This window comes from Rhinopithecus roxellana, chromosome 5, assembly GCF_007565055.1.
Source record: "Rhinopithecus roxellana isolate Shanxi Qingling chromosome 5, ASM756505v1, whole genome shotgun sequence".
Lineage (NCBI taxonomy): Eukaryota > Metazoa > Chordata > Mammalia > Primates > Cercopithecidae > Rhinopithecus > Rhinopithecus roxellana.
In genome coordinates, this window is record NC_044553.1 from 91,458,086 (window position 1) to 91,479,571 (window position 21,486).

The 21,486-nt window shown below is 39.4% G+C and overlaps 1 long non-coding RNA gene across 1 annotated transcript in view; it reads right to left on the reverse strand.

Annotated features, from left to right (window-relative positions):
- Positions 1 to 1,303: 1,303 nt before the first annotated feature.
- Positions 1,304 to 21,486, reverse strand: part of LOC104655241 — an 85,968-nt gene continuing 65,785 nt past the window's right edge. The window contains exons 3-4 of the long non-coding RNA XR_004057523.1: positions 5,337 to 5,400; positions 1,304 to 2,726 (exon numbers count right to left, since the gene is read on the reverse strand). This is a non-coding gene — a long non-coding RNA (uncharacterized LOC104655241). The remainder of the gene's footprint in view (positions 2,727 to 5,336; positions 5,401 to 21,486) is intronic.

The following is a 21,486-nucleotide window of genomic DNA, read 5'->3' on the forward strand; positions in this document are numbered from 1 at the left end:
TCATTTGCCAATTACTTTTAGGATTTTTGCCACTTCTGATCATGTACCACTTTTTTACATTTCTTATGTCATATTTTTCTTTAAGATGATTTAATTTGAAACTTAAATACATTTGTTTTAAAAAAGACTTTTTCACTCCTGTAAACAGGAAACCAGCATCACTCGCTATAAAGAGATAGTAATTGTGTGCTGATTGTGGTGGATCATATCTGTAATACCAGCACTTTGGGAAGCCAAGGTGGGAGGATCACTTGAGCCCAGAAGTATGAGACCAGCCTGGGCAACACAGCAAGATCCCATCTCTACAAAAAATAAAAAATTAGCCGGATGTGGTGCTGTATGCCTACAGTCCCAGCTATTTGAGGGGCTGACAGGGGAGGATCCCACCTCCTGAGTCCAGGAGTTAGAGGCTGTAGTGAGCTGTGATAGCGCCACTGCACTCAGCCTGGGCAACAGAGGAAGACACTATATCAAAAAAGAAAAGACAGTAATTGTGAAAATAAAGAAAATAAAAACCAATGTTATTATATTTTAGTTAAATACCATCATCTCAGAAGGCTGTGATCCCAAAATCTGCTATCTTTTTGTTGAAAAATAGAGTAGTGAACACCAGAAGTGTTAAATATGTGCTAACATCAAACTAAGACTTTTCTCCTGAGGCAATCAAAAGAACTGAAGAAAACTGGAAAAGGAAAAACCTGCCTCTGCCATGTCCTCTCCTGCCGTTCTCCATTGCCTCATCCTGTGTTAGCTCCTGGGGCCTCCATGCTGTTCTGTTCCACCAATTCACTGAGTTCACTCCTGTCTCAGTACCTTCACACTTGCGGTTCCCTCCAACTGGATAGATGTTTTCCCCAGATCCTTACAGAGTTCCATCGCTCACTGGCTTCTGCTCAAAGGCTGTTTTTCCTTTCCTTTTCTTTCTTTCTTTCTTTCTTTCTTTCTTTCTTTCTTTCTTTCTTTCTTTCTTTCTTTCTTTCTTTCTTTCTTTCTTTCTTTCTTTCTTTCTTTCTTTCTTTCTTTCTTTCTTTCTTTTTTTTTTTTTTTTTGAGACGGAGTCTGGCTCTGTCAACCAGGCTGGGGTGCAATGGTGCAATCTCAGCTTACTGCAACCTCTGCCTCCTGGGTTCAAGCAATTCTCCTGCCTCAGCCTCTGGAGTAGCTGGGATTACAGGTGCCTGCCACCATACCCTGGCTAATTTTTGTATTTTTAGTAGAGACGGGGTTTCACCATGTTGGCCAGGCTGGTCTCGAACTCCTGACCTCAGGTGATCTGCCCGCCTCAGCCTCCCAAAATGCTGGGATTACAGGCGTGAGCCACTGCGCCCGGCCAAATGCTGCTTTTTCTAATAGGTGTTCCCTGACTGACCACAGTCAGTAAAATAGCTCCTCATTCATTCATTCATTCATTCATTCATTCATTCATTCATTCTGGGTGAACTTCCATTGCAGTCCATCTATTTGGCTTCCTTCCTTGTCTTACCCTGTTTTTCCCTGAATGGCTGGATTCTTTTTGTTATATAGCCAACCACAAATATAATTTATTCTTCTCTTGTTAGTTAAATAATATTGTTTGGTTTATAGGTAGGGTTAATTTTTATTTGAAAACATATATGTGTAAAAATTACAGAAGAATATATGAAACACTTTAACCATATAATCTTCAGGTAGTAGGAGTTGTGGTGATTTTTATTTCCTTTGTTATACTTTTCTGTATTGACTGATTTTATTCCCAGTAAATTCAGTTTAAGATGACAAAATCTCTGTTTTTTGTAGTCATAAACTTGTACTAGTCATAAACATGTGCTAGCTCCATGTGAAAAAATCAGTGCTGTTCAACATAAATTCTCAGGATATCATACTCGAGGGCCAGTAAGAACAAGGGCAAAGAAACAAGCGTTAAGGCGAGCAAATTAGATGGCGAGAGAAAACCTAGTCTGCAAAGTTACCATTTAAATCCTTAACTCCAGGCAGCTATTTCATAAATGGTTTTCTTTGGTCATACAAGGTGACCATGGGTCACATAAGGTAATGTTAAAATCACAAGTCAGGGTTTCTGTCTGACTGCTGGTGGGCCAGATATCTTCCCCTCCCATGAAAGAAAAATCATTCTGTAGTGTTAATAATCTTGTCACGTCTGTAGTAATGAGCACTTCCTCTTCCCCCACCAAGCCCCTCACCCCAAATTCTGCTTGGGGCATTATACTGCAGGCTAATGATCTAAACAAAATTAAGATTGGTTAAATTAATAATTCCATGTTCCCACTTAAGAATTTATTTTGCACTTAAGATATTGAACCATAGTCTTGTGTATATTTTTAATGCAAGCAAATATTAGTGAAGCAAATTTGTCATTTTCATTTGTGTATTTTGGACAAAGGTTTGTTTATACTCAGTGAAATGATAATTTGTCTGGTTATTTCTCCTTTTCCCAGCAAAGAATGTTTAATCTCCTTTCTGAAAATGATTCGATTTGGGCAGCAAATCCTATGTTGAGAATTCTTCCCAGATTTCAAGTTATATAACTGAACAGATGGCATTCGCATGGCTTTGACAGGTCAGGCTGCGATCACAGGACATCCTGAGCAAGCAGCTCGGAAGCCTTCCCAAGGAGAGTGGGAAGATCCCGTGAGTGAGCAGGCATGTGTGGCTGTGGGATTGGGTGAAGAACTGCACTCTGACTCAGCTTCCCATCTTCACGGCCCAGGAGCAAATTCTTCAGGATCCTGAAAGAGGTACAAATAATCCTGCAGAAACTAGTGGTACATTTGATTGAATCAGAAAAATAAACAAATCTTTCCTGTGGGAGAAAACAAAGTCTCTCAGGGAATGTGATACAGGGAGAGTGATTTGGTTTGTGGTCATGGTTGAAAAGCCACAGGTAGATGGACAGTGAACTGGATGCGTTCTAATTGTATCTTGGGCTTGCAGCATGTTGGGGCAAAAATGGGAAAAATATCCCTGTCTTCACAGAGTTTGCAGCTTACTGGGAGAGAAAAAAAATCACTCGCTCAGTCAATAAATACATGAACAAATACACACATGACTGTGATAAGGGCCAAGGAGAAAACAAAGAATGCTGGGAAGGGGGATACAGAGATGTGTGTATAAAATTTTAGATAGAAATCCTCTTTTAAAAAATATGTCATTCGAGTAAAGAAAGACCTGACGGAAATGAGAGAGAAAACCATGCGTATAGCAGGGAAAGAGAACTCCAGTGAGCGGAAACAGCTAATGCAAATGCCCTGAGCCAAGGGAAATGCCCGGAGTGTCCAGAGACCCATAAAAATCCCAGTGCGGCGAAAGCAGAACACACTGGGGAAGAAGTGTGCAAGATGAGGTTTGAAAGCCAATGTGAGGTCAGATCATACAGAGTCTTAAAGTTCACAGCCTGGAATTGCCATTTCTTCTGAGTGAGATGGAAAATATTAGAAGGGTTTGGAGCAGACAAATGACATAATTTGGATTATTGTTTACTGGGATCACTCTTTGTAGGAAATAGATTGTGGGGCAGCAAGGGCAGAGGCAAGGGGCAGGGCAGTGAGGGGCAGGGAAGAAGCATCTAGAAGGCTATTGAGATAACCCAGGCAAGAGAGGAAGGTGGATTGGACCAGGATGGTGGCAATCTAAGCAGCAAGAAGTGGGTAAATTCTGGATATATTTTGAAGGTAGAATCAACAGGTCTGGTTAATGGATTAGATGCATTGTATGAGAAAAAAAAAAAAAAAGAGTTCAGAGTTATTCCAAGGTTTGGGTGCTACACAACTGGAAAGACGGAGTAGATGTGAGAAGCTTAATAAGAAGGAGGAGAATGTGGGAAGGGCAGGTTTGGAGGATATCAGGACATCTGTTTGGAATATATTATGTTTGAGACATTGAGTGGGCAATTGAATGCACAAATCTGATGTGCCAAGGAGAGATTTGGGCTGAAAATATAAATGAGACAGTCATCTGTACAGACATGGCATTTAAAGCCATGAGACTCCGTGAGTTCACCTGGTGATGGATAGTGCGTACAGAAACCAAGAGAATATGCAGACAGTGATAGTCTGTATGGAATGCTGCTGGTAAGTCCAATGAGGCAAGCTGACCACTGGGTTAAGCCATATGCAAGTCATCACTGATCTTTATAAGTCCAGTTTTTTAGAATCTAGGGCAAAAGGTTTGCTGGACTGGGTTCAAGAGAGAATGCAGACATTGGACACAGCAAGCAAAGACACTCCATTCAAAAACATTTGCTTTACAGGGAAGAGGAGAGATAGTGGTAGTTGGATGGGAAGATGGGATCAAGAGAGGATTTAAAAATTTTTTTAATTGAAGTACTATATATATGGTAAAGATGCTTACTGCTTGTGTATCGCTCTATAATTTCCACAACCAAACACACCCAAGTAACTAGTACTCATTTCAAGAAAAATAATATTGCTAGTCCCCAAAAAGTCTCCTGCCTGCTCCCTTTCAATCACTGTCCCCACCCAAGGGCAACAACTATCTTGAAATGACTTCTAAAACCCAATTCATTTTCCTACTTTTGTACTTTGCATAAATGAAATCATACAGTTCATGCTCTTCTGCATCTGGTTTCTTTGCCTGTATGTTACATTTGTCATATTCATCTATATTGTTGCCTGTAGTGACGGTTTGATCATTCTTATTGCTATATAATAATCTATTGTGTGAGTATACCAAGATTTATTGATCCCTTCTACTGCTGCTGGGCACATGGGTATTTTCCAGTTTTACAAATAGTGCTCCTATGAGCATTCTAGTACATGTTGTTTGGTGAGCGACATTTTATTGGGTATATTGTGTAAACATTTTATTGGGTATATTTCTGTGAGTGGAATTGCTGGGGCATAGAGAATGCATATGTTCAGGTTTAGTTTTCCAAAATGGATATATTGATTTATGCTCTCACCAGCACTGTAAGAGAGACTTTATCAGTAATAGGGGCGATATTATAATATCTTCATCTGTTACTCCTTTGTCTTATATCTTAATTTTTTGAGAATGAAGGGGGTGAAGAGGGGTAGTGATTACTGGGCCCCCTCAAAATCTTAAGGAAGAGACTGCTGCTCATAGGGTTGTTGTGAGGAGTGACCCACTGTAAAATACCTGGCATCATCCGGGCCCAGGATATGTATCCAGCATATGTTAGTTGTCACTCTAATTTTGTAGTCACCCTCTCAGCTTTGTCTCCAACTGCAGTTTCCTTCTCCTCCAAATCATACTCATCCATCCAATTTGCTTTATAGCACTGGGAAAGGGTGAGCGCTCAGGCTGCTTCACTGACCATATTGCAGGACCAAGAATAAGTAGCACAGAAGCTCACATACCCCTCTTCATAACTTTCTCTGCCTCCTTCTGTTAGACCAGGCGTTTCATCAGGTTCCTGAAGGGCTTAAAGAAGAGTCCTGTGTTCAATTTCATTGCAAGTCATCTAATAAACCATCTATAGAAAAAGCATACTCTGGAGATGGTTTATACCACCATTGAACGCCAATAGTAGCAATCCTAAGGAGGGCTGGTTAAATTATAGCTGGATGTAATTCCTTGCCATTTGTCGCTATCTGGAGATGTTCATTGTTTATTTAACGAATAAATTTAATACACTTCTGCATTAAAAAAAAATTTCTTTCCTTATAGCTATGTCCATCCAAAAGGAGCATATGTAACTAAAATCATCATCACCAAGGAGATGAATTGATTTTTACAGGATTGTATCTGATTATATCTTTTATTCCCACATCAAAACATCTTTCAGTGATGTAATCTAGGTAAAACCAAAATCTTCTCTATAGTGTATTTATATATACTAAAAGGATGTATATATACACTTTAATTTTTAGAACAGTTTGGACTTGCAAAAAATTATAAAGATAGTAAAGAGAGTTCCTATGTACTCCATATCCAGTTTCTCCTATTATTAACAACTTATATTTGTATAGTACATTTGTTATAATTAGTGAATCACTACCTGTATATTATTAACAAGTTGATACTTTATTCAGATTTCCTTGGTATTTATCTAATGTCCTTCTTTTTTTTTTTCTTTTTTTTGTGAAACAGAGTTTTGCTCTTGTCACCCAGGCTGGAGTGCAGTGGTGCGATCTTGGCTCCCTGCAACCTCTGCTTCCTGGGTTCAAGCAATTCTCCTGCCTCCAGCCTCCTGAGTAGCTGGGATTACAGGTGCCCGCCACCATGCCCAGCCAATTTTTAAATTTTTAGTAGAGACGGGGTTTCACCCTGTTGACTAGGCTGGTCTCGAACTTTTGACCTCTGGTGATCCACCTATCTTGACCTCCCAAAGTGCTGGGATTACAGGCATGAGCCACTGCACCCGGCCCCTAATGTCTTTCTTCTATTTCAGAATCCCATCCAGGATACCATATTACATTAGTTGTTGTGTCTCCTTAGGCTCCTCTTGGCTGTGATGATTTTTCAGATTTACCTTGTTTTTGAGGAATACTCATCAAATATTTTGTAGATTGCTCCTTAACTTGTGTATTTATCTGATTTTTTTTTTTTTTTGCATGATTAGACTGGATTATGGGTTTTTGGGTAGAAAACCACAAAGATAAAGAGGCTTTTTGTTGCACTGTATCATGGGTATATTCCATCAACATGACTTATTACTGTTGATATTGATCTTGATTGCTCGGCTCAGGTAATTTGTCATGTTCTTCACTGTAAAGTTAAACCATGTCTATGCTGCACCCTTTGGAAGGAAGTCACTACATACAGCCCACATCAAAGGAGTAGAGGGTTATGTTCTACCTCTTTGAGTGTAGACTATCTACAGAAATTATTTGGAATTTTTCTGCATGGGAGATTTGTCATTTTCCTTGATTTATTTATTCAATTATTCATTTATAATAGTGTAAACTCATAGTTATTTTACACTTTCAGTTATAGTCTAATACTGCATTATTTTGTGGTTCAAATTGTTTCAGGTTTGGCCATGAGGAGCTCTTGTTGAAGTTGGCTCCTCTATCCCTTTGAGATCCTTCTATCATTTTGTGTGTGTGTGTGTGTGTGTGTGTGTGTGTGTGTGTGTGTGTGTGTGTTAGATACTTAATTTCCGGCACTACAAGATGCTCCAGGGCCAACTTGTATATATGCTAACTCAATCTTAGAATCAGCAGTTTCTCCAAGGAGCTCTAGTTTCTTTTACTGGAGAACAGTATTAAAGCCAAAATCTGGGCACTAGAAGTTCTCCTTGCTACTGAGGTGTCATTGCTTTCTAGGCTCTCTTAGTTGACACAACAAGGAAATATGTATACTAAGCTCTGTATATATGTACAAATATCTGTAAATATTTCTATATGTAACCATAGGTATCTATGTTAAGCTAAACATGAGTGAATTCATACTGATAGCCCCAACTCTAATTCATTACCACATGGACCAACCCAGCCTATTCCCATTGCTTATCTGTGAACTCCATGAGAAATCTGGCTCCCACCATCTGCCATGCATTTACTTAATTGCTAATTCTGGTATAAGTGCAGAGCAGTATTAGAACTGTTAACTTGAAACCTTATGGGAAACAACTTTATTAAGTACAGTTTTATGGACATTTTCTTTCGCCTTTAGTCTTACAGATTCCTCTCATTTCCAAAATCACTTAGGTCAGCATCTTTTCCTCCCACCTCCTTCAGTGAAGCTACTTTATAGATTTTTAGTACAGTTAGATTGTTTTGTCACTGCAGTCCATTCTAGGACCCTTGACCTTCTAAATGATCTTGAAAATGTGCATACACTAATGTTTACTCTTTGTTCTATAAAGTTCCATGGGTTTTGATATATGCAGTGTCATGTATCCATAATTACAGTATTACATAGACAGTTTTACCACTCTAAGAAATTTCTCCTGCTTAACCTCTTTAATCCTTCCTCCCCTCTCCCTGAGCCCCTGGAAATCAATGCTTTTTTTTTTTTATTGTCTCCATAGTTTTGCCTTTTCCAGAATGTGATATAATTGTAAACATACAGTATGTAGCCTTTCAGATTGGGTTGTTTCACTTGAAACTATGCATTTAAGATTCATTCATGTCTTTTTGTGATTCAGCAGCTCATTTATTTTTATCATCAAATAATATCCCATCAACTGGCTGTACCACAGTTTATTTATCCATTCACCTATTGAAGGATATCTTAGTTGCTCCCAATTTTTGGTCATTATGAATACAGCTGCTATAAATATTTGTTTGCAGGCTTTTGTGTGGATATATATCTCAAATCAGCTGCATAAACACCTAAAGGGGTTCCAATGCTGAATCATATGGTTAGACTGTGTTTAGCTTCTCTGCCCTGTTTAACTAGCATGTGCCACTCCTCAAAATCAGGTGGTGACCACCCTACAATCATCAACAGTCATCATCACCAGTTATTTCACTATTTCTTCCACCTTCATTCCAATTTTCAGTACATAAATACGTCTATTGAGTGTACTTCCTGTGTAAGAATAATCATTCTTTATACTTTTCAAAGTCCTTTCACATGCATTATCACAATACCTCTAAAATAGCAGTATAGGAGCCAACCTGTTCCAGGCAGAATCCTGGCTCTGATCCTAATCTATGGCCTGACACAGGGAAAGTATCTGAATCTTTTCACCTGTAAAAGGGGATACTGTAGCACCTATCTAAACTTACCTGTCCATGTTGTAAAGATTTAATGAGTGTTTAGGGTAGCACCACTTCTTGGACCATGTCACATTCTATTTGACGGCTCAGCCAAGATTAGAATGCCAATCTTTTGATTCCTATTCCTATGCTTCTTATCCTAGATATGAGATTATTCCTCCAACCTCTTTTCCCTGCAACCTCGGCCAATATGGGGGCCCTGGCGGCATCAAAGCAATTGACCTAACAATCAATTTAGGAAAGGCTCTGTTATTTTTTGTGCACATGCATGGTAGGTGAAGGATCTGTTTATAGTCAAGTAGGATGATCCAATAACCACTGACAGAAATAGTCTTTTCTTATCTTTAATGAATAAAAAGAATAGCAGACTTCATTTTAATATCTAGGCTCTTAGATCAATCAATGGACTAAGTACTGAAATAGTTTAAAAATCCATAAATTGAACTGCATGAACATGAATCTGTGCATTAAATTCTACAGGCATAAAATGAATCTGTTCAAAAACAAGTTTGGGCAGTTCACATCTGGTATGTAGTGTTTTCAGAGTAAGGTTTAATTATTTTAAGAGGTTTTAAAACTCTGTATCCCAGCCAGAGAATGCTTATCTGCTTTATGCTAGTTTTTACCTGCAGAGTTTTTGTCTCTGTGACATCATATATTTATTTGCTGCTATATTTTAGAATGCATTGCACAACAGTGGGAACTGATCTAAGAAGGTTAATCATATTCTGGCAGTCGCTGAGCAGGCTGGCAATTAATGAGAAAGTTTGAAGAAAAATGTTATTTCAGACTACACCACAGCCTATTCTATATGGTCAAGTTGACTTTTTATGATCAGTTGGTTGCTTATGTAAACAGTGAAAGTGCAAAAATCCTCAAGGACTGACAAGCAAAGATTAATATTATGTTTACAAAATAAGCAAATGCAAAATATCCACAATGCTTTCACAGACACACACACACACACGCACACACATATGCACATACATGCATGCACAAACACATCTTTGTTGCAACCTGTTCGTCTTGGGCTAGAGGTATGTGTGGGACGTGACTAGAACTATCGGTGAGGATCATCAGGATTTCAAATAACTTGCAATGATTGATATCAGTTATAAAAACACTGAATTATCCAACTGATCATGGCTAGAGTATAGTTTGGAAAGTATTTATAAATAAAATTATATTCTAGTCACAACAATTTAACAATATAAATATATAGAGAAACTTAAACATACAAACATTTCAAGTAAATGCTGATTGTGACCTAATGCCTTTTGTAGAGAAGAATAATAAGAAAATTCATCTAGTGTTCTGTTTATAACTCTAATGCGAAAGATAGTTCTCTATTAGTTGAGTCAAATGTTTGTATCTTGATTATGGGCGTCAGAAGTTTGAGGTCTTTACTGACCTACACTACTACCAAGAAAAAAAAAAAAAGGAAGAAGTGTGGCATTTATTTGTCCATTAGTTCACTTCGTTCATTCATTCTGCAAATATTCAGCATTTACCATGTACGTGGCGTTGAACTTGGCCTGAAGAACAGGCAACCTAATGGTGTTTGGAGAATTGAAATAGTTATACTGCAAGTAATCTAATTGATTAAATGTTCTTATTTAAAGTTGAAGACTGAGGCAAATTAAAACAGCCAAACAATTCTGGCTAGTTTTACCTATGCACTCTCGTTATGTCTATACCCATCTTCCACTAAACTTCTCTTGTCATTCTTCCCTATTTTCTAACCACTATTAAAACTCCGACAGATATATTGTTATTTGCATTAATATACAATTAAGTTGGTCAATGATCCTAATCCATTCACTTCAACTACATAAGTACAATGTAAGTGAAATAAACATGTCATTTAAAAATGAGGTCTGATCAGTACCATAAGACAGGGCAAAAAGGAAAATAAAGAAAATGAGGTCTGAGGTTAAAATTTTTCATTTGAAAACGTCAAAACTGAACCCAGAAATGATCACAATAGAAGCAGACAGACATTCCTTAGAACCTCTTTCTACTTTCTATTTCCTGAAATGGGTTTTCTCTGTTTTATTTTATTTTGTATCACGGATGACTATTTGGTTTAGTGTGTCTAATTCCTCTGCAATTAGATTTGCAGAACATATTATTTCATTTTAATATAAAAGTTTTTGAATCACAGCCAAATTGCTGTAGGACAAGCAGATTTTGTTTTCTTACAATTTCATTAGTAAAAAAAATGAGGATACCAATATTGAAATGTCACAAATATGGAATTTTAAGTCAAACATCTGTGTTCCCTTAAAGGAGAATATCTTTTCTGAAGCTTGGGAGCCTCTATTAGTGAACAAATTAGTTAAACAGACATTTGCAATGAAAAAAAAAAAAACCATCAGTTTTGTTGAATTATTTTTGTTTTATTATGGGTTTATTTCATTATTAGAAGTAGAAAAAAATACATAAAATAATAGAAGAATAAGAAATAAAACAATTACTTGAGGCTCTACTAGGCAAATGATTCTGACATGCTTCACTGAACACATGATGTAACCTGAGCCCCTGTCTCTGGCTTGACAGAGCATCTGTTTCTCACAGATGCCTGAAAAACACCCTGCTCCTCTGGATGCTGGGGCGCATTTCTGAGCATTACACTACCTTTAGCAAAGAGTGCAAAGACGTATTCTGTTTGTAAGTGATGGAAGAATGTAGACGGTTGTGTTGTGCATACCGTCTACATCCTTCTATGTATATACGCTCCTGTACTCAAAAGAAAAGTCACACTTCATTCATGGTCCATGGCTGTAGAAACAATAAGAAATACCACATCTCATACTGCAAAAAAGCAGGTGGAAGAACCAATATCTCTTATTTAGATATATTGTAGTAGTAAAAGAGCACATACTCAGTACTAAGGAAGGGGCATCTGCTTTTCTTAGTTCTGGGGATGGCTATGTATAATAACTTCAGAGGAACACTGATGAGGTGGAAGGCACGTGCATGTCTCTTTTTTCCCCCTATTGCATACAGAGCTCTGGTACAGAGCACTCAGTGGATACTCATAAATATTTGTTGAGTGAATAAAAAGAGAACAACGAGAACTGTGATGCATTTCTAAAACAGGACTAAAACAGGCCACATGGTTAAAGTAAATGAAGATACTTAGCCAGAGAGAAGGAGACTCAGGGAGCACAATAGTCCTCTTTGTATTTGAAGTAAATTTTCACGTAGAGGAAGAGCTAGATTCAACCTGAGTGACCTAGGGAACAAAATAAGTGACTGTATAAAGAGGAACATGCAATTAGAGCTGCCCCAAATGGAAGAGTAACCACTGGAATAAATCTTGTTAAGTCTTGACCATTCTAATTCTTACCCAGTTTCTACAACTTTCTGTTACCAAAGTTGCTCATTCATTCACCCATTCATTCAAAAACACATATTTACATGGGTGAACACTTATCTCCAAACTCATCAAACTGTATACATTAAATATGTACAGCATTTTATGTGACAATCATACCTCAATAAAGTAGTTTTAAAAACAGCCACTACCACCAAAAATCCCCCACAAAAATACATACTGAGCACCTTCAGCATACAGGTACTCTATCAGGTTCTGGGGAAATAACTGTGAACCCAACAAACATGGCCTCTTTTCTCATTCAGTTTAGAAGCTGGTGAAGGAAACAGATAAGGTAGTCAGACAAATCCTTTACCAATGATCATGCAACTTTGGTTTCAGTAAAGTCAGTTGCTTAAATCACAGTTGCATGATCATTTGTAAAGGATAACAAAAAGGGAAATCCTGAATCATGTAAGGTCTAGACAGGATGATCTCACTAGTCTTTCCAACTTTTGAGATTCCTAGAATACTATGCTTTCTCCCTGCATTCTCATCTCAGTAAATTGTCCCGTGATGACACCCAGAAGTCATTATGTTCACGCTCATCCTCCTCATCTCTACTGTGAAGTCACTACTGACTCTTGACCATTCTAATTCTAGTTCCCACACTCATCACAAGGGTGTCCTCAGGGTGGCTGGCTGACACCTCCTGAGTCCACATCTCTGGTCCAGCAGCATGCGAATGATAAAGTACAGCACCCCATGAGATCCTAATGCAGTTGGTTTGCTGATCATAGGTTGAGAAATAAGATTCTTCTGTGTGATGGGCTGAATGGTGGTCCCCACAAAGATATATCCACGTCCAAATCCCTGGAAACTGTGAATGCTACCTTACTTGGAAAAAGTCTTTGCAGATGTAATTAAGTTAAGGATCTTGAGATGAGATCTTCCTGGATTCCCCAGTGGGCCTTAACTCCAGTCCCAAGTGTCCTTCTAAGAGACAGAAGAGGACACAACAAACACACAGAGGAGGAGGTAATATGAAGATGGAGTCAGAGAATGAATGGATGTGGCCACGAGCCAAGGAAGCCAAGGACTGGCAACAGTCACCAGAGGCTTGAAGAGGCAAGGAAGGATTCTCCCCTGTAGCCTCCAGAAGGAGTGTGATGACACCTTGATTTCAGACTTCTGGCCTCTATAATGATGAGAAAATAATTCTTCTGTTGTTTTAAGCCACTTAGTTTGTGGCAATTTGTTTAGAAGCCCTAAAAACTAACCCATTATGCCTCCCACCATCCAATACAAACAGTTCATCACAGTGCTATCAGGGGGATCTTGCTAAACGTGAATCTGACCAACATATACCCCTGCTTTAAACCCCTTGTTTCTCTGCAACCCACAGGCAGCACTCGCTTTCCTTGCTATGATGCCATGAAAGACTGTTCACTTGTATGACATACTTCCCTGGGGGGACACAGGTGATGCTCAACTCATAGCATGATGAAGTCAATGCCTCTGTCCCTCCCACTCAAGAATTCATATGAGAATAAAACTGATGAAACTTTTACAGGGATAGACACTCTAATTTAATTTAAACAAAATAAAAACAGAAAAGAAACCATCTTCAATCTGCTCCTGCTGTTAGGTGACTTGGAACACACCTCCACGGATCGTGCTCTGCTGACTGCTGCCTGCCTTCCTCTCCAGCTGCCTCCCGGAGCATGTTTTGCTTCAGCAAACTGACTTGCGTTCAGTGCCTAGGACACATGGCAGTCACTTGTGCCTCTTTGCCTTTGCACATCCTTTTCCCTTTGCTTGGAATGCCCTTACCACACGTAGCCACCTCACAAACTCCTATTCATCTCATAAAGTCAAATTTGTAATCCATTTACTCCAGGAAGCCTCTCTGTCCACTTACAGTTTCATCATTCCCTTTCTTATGCAACGATCTTACTGTTTATAAAATATAACGTTTTATTTTATTATACTGTTTTGTAATTCTTTGTTTATGTATCCATTTCTTTGAAAGCCAGGCCATATTAAACTCATTTTATTCAGCCTTAATGAAAAGAAAAAAAGAAGATCCTGCCATTTGCCACAACATGGATGGGTGTGGAGGACATGCTGAGTGAAATATGCCAGACACAGAGAGAAAAATATTGCATGATCTCACGTAGATGTGGATTATTTTTAAAAAGAGTCTTATATACAGGAACAGTGAGTAAAACAGTGGTTACTATGGGCAAGGGGAGGGGAGGAAATGCAGTGATATAGGTCAAAGGATACAAAGTAGCAGATATAAACAAGTCTAGAGATCTAATGTATAACATGAGGATTATAGTTAATAAAACTTGCATTGGGGTCAGATGTGGAGCTCACCCAGGACTTTGAGAGGCCGAGGTGTGCGGATACTTTAGGCCAGGAGATCGAGACCAGCCTGGCCAACATGGTGAAACCCAGTCTCTACTAAAAATACAAAAATTAGCTTGGCTGTAATCCCAGCTACTTGAGAGACTGAGGCACAAGAATCATTTGAACCCAGGAAGTGAGGTTGTAGTGAGCTGAGACCGCACTATTGCACTCCAGGCTGGGCGATGGTGTGAGACTCTGTCTCAACAAACAACAAACAAACAAACAAACAAAAAGCTTGTATTAGGGATTTTTGTTAAATAAGTGTATTTTAGCTGCTCTTGTCACACATACACAAAAGTAACTCTGTGAGATGATAGATATGTTAATCTGCTTTATCATAGTAACGACTTTCCCGTCTATGTGTACCATAACATCATGTTATAAACCTCAAATGTACACAAGAAAATTTATTTTTAAATTAATTTTTAAAAAGATGAATAAACTCATCTTGGTATTCTGTGTGCTTAGCATATAGAGGAAACCCACCACCATTCTACTGAATGATATTGATCCAGAATTTATGCTCTGGAATTGGTGAGCACGTTTGAGGGTTGAGATACTTCTTTTGCTATAAACATAACATGAATATTAATATTTAATGAAAATTCTCATGATTTTAGGAGAGAAGCTTGTAAGAGTTGGTAAAGAAGGTGAAAAAAATGCATTCATTTTTTAGGGAACTCAATTATTAGGCAGCCACACTGGGTTTCATAGAATCGATTTGAGAACCGGGAACATAACGATCTTCATCCAGTTCTGGTGATAAAATTGAAAGGGGATAATTTTATTCTCCACAAGGAGAAACACAAGTAGTTTTGAGAACAAGACAGCATCTCATCTTCACTTTCACCTGCAGATGTGTCTCGGACCCTGGTCCTTCTAAGTTGTCACCTGCCAATGCCTCTTCACACAGCTTTCTCAGCCCTGCCAGCACAGTCCCTTTTCTTCAGCAACAGAGAAGGGCACTGTGGCTCAGGGTTCCTTTGGGAATGGATGTTTGGAATAAAAGTAACACCACAATACCATTTCCACAAGTGCTGTACATGGCTTTAAAGAAAGCCTCTTGGTAAAAGTGTTTCCATCCCTGTCCTGAAGCTGGAATTCTGCCTGAGCTATTTTCAGCCTTGTTTCCAGTTGCCGCTGGCCAGTGGCAGGATTTCACACTCGGCTGCCACATCTCATTACTGCCCATTGCGTCCTTTTTCGGGAAAGCTTCTCCTCCCAGGCTGACACACGTGGGAGGCAGGCAGGCGAGACACTGCCCCTCCTTGCTCCTGCTGGATGCTATGGCCGTCTGGTGTATTTGCCTTTGGCTAGGCAGGACCTGCGCCTCGTTTTCCTGAAAGCTAGTCCCTTTTCTCCCTAGGCTGTGAGCACAGATTTAACCACTTTCTTGGGAAGTTGCAGTCAGAAATGTATCCAGATAAATCCAAATGTGGGAGACTTCTCTACCTTGCTCTCTGCCCTGGAAAGCTGAGCTGCAGGACAACATGGAGAGGTTTCCTTGCACACTGGCTTCTGGAGGGACTCAGCCAATGAGGAGCCCCAGGAGGACACTGAAGGGAGGGAACTGAGGTCAGGTTATATTCCCCTGACCTCCTCCCTGTGATGCTGCCTCTGTGAGGCTGTGGTCCTTGACTTCCGTCACTGCCCCTGTCAAGGTAGTATATATATCTCTGCACAGGACCCTTTCCTTCTGACTACCAGTAATTACAGTTGAGTCTTGAACAATGCAGGGGTTAAAAGTGCTGAGCCCCATGGGGTCAAAAATCCATGTATAACTTTTGACTCTCCCAAAACGTAACCATGAATAGTCCACTGTTGACCAGAAGCCTTATCAATAACATAAACAGCCGATTAACACATATTTTGTATGGATTACATATTGCAAGTAAGCCAGAGAAAAGAAAATGTTAAGAAAATCATAAGGAAGGGAAAATACATTTATAGTACTGAACTGTATTCACTGACATGTAAGTTTATGTTGCTTGTTTTCAAGATGGTCATCTGTCTGGAATGGTGAGGAACTGCAGCTGCAAACCTTGATGTATGGTGCATATCGAGCAATTAAACTTTTTCCTTTTTTTTTTTTTTTTTTTTGAGATGGAGTCTCACTGTCACCCAGTCTGGAGTGCAGGGGTGCGATCTCGGCTCACTGCGAGCTCCACCTCCCGGGTTCACGCCATTCTCCTGCCTCAGCCTCCCAAGTAGCTGGGACTACAGGCGCCCGCCACTCCACCCGGCTTTTTTTTTTTTTTTTTTTTTTTTTTTTTTTTTTTTTTTTTTTGAGACGGAGTCTTGCTCTGTCGCTGGAGTGCAGTGGCCGGATCTCAGCTCACTGCAAGCTCCGCCTCCCGGGTTTACGCCATTCTCCTGCCTCAGCCTCCGGAATAGCTGGGACTACAGTCGCCCGCCACCTCGCCCGGCTAGTTTTTTGTATTTTTTTAGTAGAGACGGGGTTTCACCGTGTTAGCCAGGATGGTCTCGATCTCCTGACCTCGTGATCCGCCCGTCTCGGCCTCCCAAAGTGCTGGGATTACAGGCTTGAGCCACCGTGCCCGGCCCAATTTTTTGTATTTTTAGTAGAGACGGGGTTTCACCGTGTTAGCCAAGATGGTCTCGATCTCCTGACCTCGTGATCCACCCGCCTCAGCCTCCCAAAGTGCTGGGATTACAGGCGTGAGCCACTGCGCCTGGCCTAAACTTTTTCTTGTAATGTCATGACTTTTCTCTGCCTCTTGGGAGAACTTCCAGCATCACTAGTGGCACTTCGTTTGGGTACCACAGTGTTATTCAAGGTTTACAGTATTGCACTAAACAGGATGAAAGATACAGGAGAACCCCAAGATCACTTTTTACAACAAGACATTTAGTAGAGAGATAAATTGCTTACTTGTAGACGATTAGCAACACATGCGTTTTAAGTGGATACTTGCAACACTTGAGCTCACCACAACGGCAACGGAGATGGCTACAAAATGATGACAGTAGTACAGTATGTACTGCAGTTAATTTGATGCAGTTAACAGTTACGATTAATGCTGCATTTTTATGTTTGTTTACATTTCTCAACTGGGAACGGAGCCATGTGTGGTCTGTAAGTGTGTACGTTTTGATAAATTTTAACTTTGTATAATAGACTTGTGTATATTTTATGGTAGTAAATGATGAAATAGGCTAGTATCTATAGTATCTACATATATTTTTTGCATTCGTGACATATCTCACTTTTTCTTTATTTTTTCCCTACTTCTAGTCTAAGTGATCTATTTTTCAAATTGTTACAAATCTCCAAAATATTTGCATATAAATGGAACCGCTCAGTTCAAACATCTCGTTCAAGGGTCAACTGTATTACTTCCCTTTATCCTTTCAGGGCAAGGTGTGGTAACCTCTCTGCAGTTACTAACTTGGGTTATTGCACTGTTCCCTATGGCTCTATTGTATCTCACCCACACCTTTATAAACAGTACCATTATAAATCTTATCCAAAGTTGAGTGTGCCAACTATTTGCTGTTGGAGCTTTTACTTTTAGATTCTAGACTGGAGAGACACAAAAGTTTAACTAACAGGGATCTTACAGATTCTGATAGATTATTTGGTTTCAAGGAACCAACTCAGACTTTCATTGAAGAGAGGGTCGACTGAAAGGACACAGTGGATTAAAAACACAAATGAAGTCCAATAAGAATACATCAACCCCTTTGAGAACTCGAAAGACTATTTTTTGATTTCAAGTCTTGCAGTTTCTTGTATATATCAACTGTTCCATTTCCTCTACAGAGCATGTTCCCCTGTTTCTCTTGATTCTTCCTTCATATCTATATCTCACAACTTCAGCTGGTGTGTGATTTTGACTTGCCAAGAACAGACTTCCTTCTTCACCTCTGACCTGGTAGTTGCCCTTACTAATTAAGTAGATGTTATTGGAGCATAAAGCAAATTAATAAGCAAACTAACAAGATTGTAGTTATCAACGAGGAGATAAAAACCAACTCAAATTCTTTTTGGAAGAGACAGAGTGCAAATGAGTGTTTGTAAATGAGGTTCATTGCTTAAGAGATGTACCTACCTATTTCTATAGAATCAAAAATCATGATATATGTCTATTTATGTACCCATATTTCTCAGAAGTAAGAATCAAGTCTTCTAGAGAGTTGAAGAGAACACTTTTGTTCTCAAACATGATACTTAGGGACAACCTGGGATGAGAGGCCCGAGTTTTTGGTACACAGCAGTTTAGTGGCTCTGCCTCCCTCAAGCTGGTCTGAATCTCTCTGGAACAGACTTGTTTAAAACTACAAATAGGGATAAAGAGTCCACAGCAGCTTCAGTGATGAGTTCAGCCACTCACAATGCTTGAGTTTACTAGACTTCAAGAGATGCTTTGAGTAGGCTCTGAGAGGACATCTGACCCTTCCTTCTGGTATGCCCAAGCTCTGAACAGAACCTACTGACCAGGACTTTCTTGTCTCAGAGAAATCTGTTCCATAGGCGTGAACTGGTGAAAAGAGTAGAAGGTTAAACCTGGATTTATGTCAGCCAAAATGATATTTGTTGTTAAAAAGATAATTTACTTTAAAGTATGTGTTTCACATGAGGAAACAGAGACCCAGGAAATATAAGTGGCCTAATCCTGGTCACACAGAGAGTTGATGTATGCTATACCAACTGCTCGTCTTTAATTGATTGCCTATAATACTGAAAGTATTTTCAAATCTAGGATGACCAGGATAGAGGAATAGTTCAGTGTTCATAGAAAACTCCTGAGAGAGTGACTTTCATTATAGGTTGATAAGTGGTGAGGGTAACCATATAACTTATTGTTCAAACTGAGACCACTGTCAGAGTGAAAAGGAGTGTTGTTAATAATGAGGCTAGAACGTCGGGCATAGTGTGGAAGTGTCTCCCTAAATAATAGGCCATTGCCAAGAAGTGGTAAAGAGGAATCTCTAGGCTAATCCAAGAACTCAGGGAGGCTGGGGAAATAGATGTCCATGTGACAAGGTCCTTGTCAGTGATATTTGCCAAGGTTCTGAGCCTCTGGCTACTGAAATATATAGAAGATGAACTCCTCTAAAACATGGAGCCTTAGGCTGAGGTTCTTCATGTAATTGGAGGTTTACTGTTCCCTTTGACGGGAAAGGGGAACCATTTATCTCTCAAATTATAGACCACTGGTCTGTTGGACAGCTCTGACTTCTCAAATTATAGGGTCAAGTTTTTCAGTCTAGTACCTTGTATGAGGAACAAAGAAGTTGCGGTGTCAATTCCATACTTGCTCTGTTCTCTTTTATTTCATAAAAAAATAGGTAAGAGAAATGAGAAATGAAAGTCCTCTTAGAGTGCATATCAATGTCCTCCTCTATCTTACTCCATAAGTAAGGGACCAAACTATATAATCTGTTTCCAGATCACTGGCCATTAATGCTTCTTCTGTGTTTGTTATGACACCACTGTCAAAAAGTTTTGTGTTAATTAAAACTCCAACCCTAAATTGTAGGAAATAGGGTTGTGTTTAAGTTCTCTATCTCTTCTTTCCAAAATACATTTAAATAACTTGTTCCTTTTATGTAAACAATAGGATCCATGCCTTCCAGTCAGAGCAAAAATGAAGGCAAGTTTTTACTGAGGATTTTTTTTTTTTTTAACAAGAGCAAATGAACCTACTGACTAATAATTTCCAGTAACAGCATTATGGCTAAAGCATAGCAAAACTAAAATCTCTCAATTGATAGTTACTCTTCCTTAATAAATGGAAACATGAAACAACTCCATCAAATAGATAATTTACTCATTCACCTGTTATTTCCTTCTATCAAGGACCCTTAATTTCCTGGCATCTGGCCCTGAACTTGATATTAGGGGTTAGGTAGATGAGGTTATTTTGGATGATTTTCAGTCTCCTTGTTCTGAGTTGAAAGAGGGTTTTGAGGAGGAGAGTGATGGAGGAGCGGGAGGAGGAGTGGAGGAGGATGTAGGATGAGGGGAGTAGACGAAGGACGACAGAAGAATGAAGAACCGACGAATCCTCCTGCCGAATAATCTGCCCTACTACTCCCCCTGCTCCTCCTAACGCCTCTCCTCAGAATCCTACTATTACTCCTCCTCCTCCTACTCCTCCTGTCCTCCTACTCCTCATCTCTCTCTCTCTATCCTTCTTCTTCTTCTTCTTCTTCTTCTTCTTCTTCTTCTCTTCTTCTCTTCTCTTCCTCTTCTTCTCCTTCTCCTCCTTTTTTCTTTCTTTCTTCTTTCTTTCTGGTGTTTTTTGTTTGTTTTTGTTTTTTGGTTTCTTTTTTGAGACAGAGTCTGGCTCTGTCATCCAAGCTGGAGTGCAGTGGTGTGATCTCAGGATCTCAGCTCACTGCATCCTCCTCCTCCTGGGCTTAAGCCATCCTCCTACCTCAGCCTCATGAGTAGCTAGGACTACAGGCACATGGCACCACACCCAGCTAACTTTTTCATTTTTTGTTGAGATGGGGTTTCACCATGTTGCCCAGGCCGGTCATGAACTTCTGGGCTCCAGTGATCCTCCTGCCTCAGCCTCCCAAATTGCTGGAATTACAGGCATGAGCCACCATGCTTGGTCTATATTTTTCTTCTAACCCATCCTTCCTAATCTAAAAAATTATGTATTTTTTTGTATTATGGAAAATTAGATATTTTCTGGAAGACTTAGTGAAGTTCTTTCATAATCAAGACAGTCAATTGTTAACACCTATTCTTAATATTTTTTCATGTTGAAACCATATTTTCCATGTTGGCACAGAAATCTATATTGTCAACCAGATACTGATCTACATGCATGGATATACTCAAAAGTTGATTTTTGGAAAACTTTACCCTAACTGCTAGGCACCCTCTAACTTATGCCAACATTCAAGGGGAATGACTTGTTCTCTGGCCAACTCTGAAGGATAATTCTTCTTCCCTCATTCCCACTTTCTCAAGTGCCTGGCTAGATTTCCTTTCAGTCAAAAATGGTGTCTTTCCACTTTTCAGTGTCAGAAAATGTCCTTTGATATTTTCCAAGGCTTTCCCTTAGACGTCTGATATGTGAAAGCCACAAACCAAGAGATGTTACTTGGTTATTCTTCTGGGTT